The 4,213-nt window shown below is 37.3% G+C and overlaps 1 non-coding gene across 1 annotated transcript; it reads left to right on the forward strand.

Moving 5' to 3' along the window:
• Positions 1–2,723: 2,723 nt before the first annotated feature.
• Positions 2,724–2,830, forward strand: LOC126026712 (U6 spliceosomal RNA). The gene has a single exon (XR_007501939.1). It is a non-coding gene; the product is annotated as a U6 spliceosomal RNA (small nuclear RNA).
• Positions 2,831–4,213: the final 1,383 nt, after the last annotated feature.

Genomic DNA, 4,213 nt, shown 5'->3' on the forward strand with positions numbered 1-4,213 from the left:
CAAACCTGGGGCCACTATTGTTCATAGTTGTTTTTATTTTATTTTTTTAACTCTAGTCCTGCTCTCCAACAGTCTGAGGAACAATGAACTAGCCCCTGTTTAAAAAGTTGAGCAGAGGCCGGAGAGATAGCACAGCGGTAGGTCATTTGCCTTACACGTGGCGGTCCTGGGAGGGATCCGGTTCCATTCTAGGCATCCCATAGGGTCCCCCAGCCTGGCAGGGTCGATTTTTGAGTGCATAGCCAGAAGTAACCTCTGAGTGCCACTGGGTTCGGCCCAGAAATCAATCAATTAATCAATCAATTAATAAAGTTAAAAAAAAAGTTTCAGGAGTCCTGCTAGACCCCTGTACTGCTCCCAGCTTGTAATTTATCTTCAATGTTTCAAATGTACTCACAATGTATTTGGTTTGGGAGACTTAAATGCTCCTATATTTGCTGTAAATTTATTAATGAATGTTAAATGTTCTTGATTAAACCTTTGATTATTATAAAAATAGTGATCCTTTAGGGGGCCGGAGAGATATCATGGAGGTAAGGTTTTGCCTTGCATGCAGAAGGACAGTGGTTCGAATTCTGTCATCCCAAATGGTCCCCAGGGCCTACCAGGAGTGATTTCTGAGCGTAGAGCCAGGAGTAACCCCTGAGTGCTGCTGGTGTGACCCAAAAAACAAACAAACAAAAATAGTCATCCTTTAGTCTTGTTACTTTTTTTTTTTATAGCTGAAGTCTGTTTTAGCTATTAAATGTAGATATCTCTGTCTTTTTAGTTTATTGACTGTTTGCGGAATTGTTTTCAGGATTTTTACTTTGAGTTTATGTTTATCTTTCCAGATCAATAGATATCCTGTAACTAACAGAGTTTGGTGTCTGTCTTCTCATCTATCCAATAGCTCTGCTCTGCCTTTGGTTTGGTGAGGTGAGACTCTTGATATTTAAGAAGATTAGTTCAATGAAATTATTATTTTGCTAGGTTTCTTTGGGATCTACTTTTTATGTGGTGTTTTGGTTTTGTTCTCTTCTTAATTCCTCTAGTATTTTTGTTGTAAGGTTATCTTGTTATTTATGTATAAGTTTCTATGCTTACTGTGCATTATAAATTGAAGGCCTTTCATCTCAAGCTCTTGCAAGAATCCCTTTATTACTCTCATCCTCCCCTTTATCTTTTATTTCTATTGACTTCATGTTTCTAGGCAGCTTTTCTTTTCATTTAACAAATGTCTGTGCCAATCCCTGTGAGGCTAGTTTAATGAATATTAATTTCTTTGGCTACTCTCTTTCTATAAAGCTCTTTATACTCTAATTTGGAGAGAGTTTTAGTGAGAGGAATATTTGTGGTTTTGTTGTTATTTTTAGTTTGGGTACACATCCTATGTGATGCTCATGTATTATTCTTGGCTCTTTGTTCACAAATCACTCCTGGTGGACTGCAGAATTATAAGTGATGCAGGTATCAAACCTGAGTTAGCCTCTTGAAAAGCAAGAATACTACCTGTTGTACTAGGAATAGTCTTTCTTATTGGATGTATGTTTCATTCAGTATTTTAAATGTGTTATTGCCCTCTCCTAAAATATCTGCTGGCTGTCTTATGCCAGTTCATGCATATCTGACTCTGTTCTTTTGTTTGGCTACTCTGAGGATTTCCTTTACTGTCTTTGATTGCTGCCATTTTCATGACAGTATGTTGTTGTGGATCTATTTGGGTTTATTTTGTTTGTAACTCTGAATATGGACATTTGCTTCCAATTTAATTACTTGGTTTCCCATTTGGGGAAAATTTATTGGGCTGTTTCTGTTTTGTTTTGTATTTCTGTTTTTCTTGAGGCTTTATGTGGTTGTTGTGGTTGTTTATAATGTGTAATTCTTATAATGTTTTTGTTCACTCCCAGCATTTTTTCTGCATTTTTTCCATACATGTTACACTTATTATAAATAAAGCTCTATGTTTTCAAAACTAAACTCACTTTTAAAAAACAAAACAAAACAACCAAAAACATTCCTTGCCTCTTCTAATTGCTCAAGAAAAATTATTGCTGTGAATTAGCAAACAAGATTTTATTCAGAGAATGTTACTTCTGTTTTGCTTTGTATTTTTGTCTTTCTAGGGTGCTGCTGTTGTTGCTGTTGTTGTTTATTATGTGTATTTCTTCATATGTTTTGCTCACTTCCAGTATTTTTTCTGAAAAAATTTTCCCACACATTATATTTATTTATTTATTTATGGATTGTTTAGCTCACACCTGTTGATGATCAGGGATTACTCCTGACTTTTTGCTCAGAAATTGCATCTGGCAGGCTCAGGGGATCATATGAGATGCCAGGAATCCAACCACCATTGGTCTTTTCCTGGGTCATCCGTGTTCAAGGCAAACCACTGTACTATCTCTCCAGGCCCCTTACATTTATTTTTAAAAGCTTTATATTATCAAAACTAAATTCACTCCTACAAACAAAGCAAGCAAACAAAACAAAAAAACACTCCTTGCTAATTGCTTAACACTAAATGCTTAAGAAAAAATATTGCAAGGCTGGCACGATGGCACTAGTGGTAAGGTGTCTGCCTTGCCAGTGCTAGCCTAGGACTGACCGCAGTTCGACCCCCAGTATCCCAGTCGCCAGGAGTGACTTCTGAGCGCATAGCCAGGAGTACCCCCTGAGAGTCACCGGGTGTGGCCCAAAACCCCCCCCCCCCCAAAAAAAGAAAAGAAATGAAAAAATATTGCGTGCTTGCTTCAGCAGCACACATACTAAAATTAGAATGATATAGAGAAGATTAGCATGGCCCCTGTGCAAGGATGACACGCAAATTCATGAAGCGTTCCATATTTAAAAAATATTGCAGTTAGCAGATAAGATTTTATTGCGAGAGTGTTGTATTCACCCTGGCTCCCAGTTCCCCCCCACTATCAAATACTTTAGACTTATATGTCTCAATTTATACCACTTGACTTCTTTAGTATTAAACCTCCAACAATGATGAAAAATTTGCTATTGCAATTAGGTGAAGTTGACTTTCATCCTCCTAAGGGATCAGGTTGCCAATGCCTTTGGGAGGGAATTCCAGTTCCGCTTTACTTTTCAGATTCTCTTATTTTCTGATAAGTTTCTCCTTGGCTTTGTTCCTGGATGTTGGGCCATTGTTGAATCTTCAAGAGTAATTCCCAGATGCAGTTGCAATTTCTTTTCTTTTCTTTATTTTTCTTGTCTTATTGCTGATAACAATTTTTCCTTTATACTTATCTTCTTGAATGTTTAAAATAATAATGTTTCTCTAGTGCCAGAGAGATAGCATGGAGATAGGGCATTTGTCTTGCATGCAGACAGTCAGTGGTTCAAATCCTGGCATCCCATATGGTCCCTCAAGCATGCCAGAGTGGTTTCTGAGCATTGAGCCAGGAGTAACCCCAGAGCACTGCTGGGTGTGACCCAAAACAAATAATAATAATAATAATAATTAATAATAATAATAATAATGATAATAATGTGTCTCTAGATTTGTTTGAGTCTAGAGACCCACCTATTTAGTTTCCAGTATCTGGCCTTTTCTGTTCAGCTGCTTTGTTTGTTTTATGGGCCACACCTGGAGCAAGGGAATACTCCTGGGTTTGCTTCAATGATCACTCCTGGTTGGCTCTTAGAGGAATCAAATGGTGGTACTGAATAACTCTCTTATTTGCTCGCTTTTTAAAACATTTTACAGCTACTGTGTTCTTTAGTTTTTTGACCTCAGGATTGTCTTTTTCTTTTGGGGTTTTGGGCAACACCTGGTAGTGCCAGGAATCAAACCCATGTTGACCATGTACAAAGCAAGTTCTCTATCAATTGTATCTATTCACTCTATCTACTCTATCTCAAATTCCTAATTTTAGTTTTATTATTTCACATATTATTGTTGAAGTTCTCATTTTATTGCACAGTTGCTATTAATTTCTATATTTTTTCTATAATTTCACTTTGATCACAGCTCCAAAGTCTTCTTTCTTTAGGTGATTTATTTTGATTGCCTTGGGATTTTTTCCTAGAGTTTTGTCTTTTTTTTTTTAAGTTGAAGTGAATATCTTATTGTGTGTGTTGCTATTTTATTTTTATGGATTAAAATAAATTATTTTCGGGGGCCCGGAGAGATAGCACAGTGGCGTTAGCCTTGCAAGCAGCCGATCCAGGACCTAAGGTGGTTGTTTCGAATCCCGGTGTCCCATATGGTCCCCCGTGC

Source organism: Suncus etruscus, chromosome 1, assembly GCF_024139225.1.
Source record: "Suncus etruscus isolate mSunEtr1 chromosome 1, mSunEtr1.pri.cur, whole genome shotgun sequence".
Classification (NCBI taxonomy): domain Eukaryota; kingdom Metazoa; phylum Chordata; class Mammalia; order Eulipotyphla; family Soricidae; genus Suncus; species Suncus etruscus.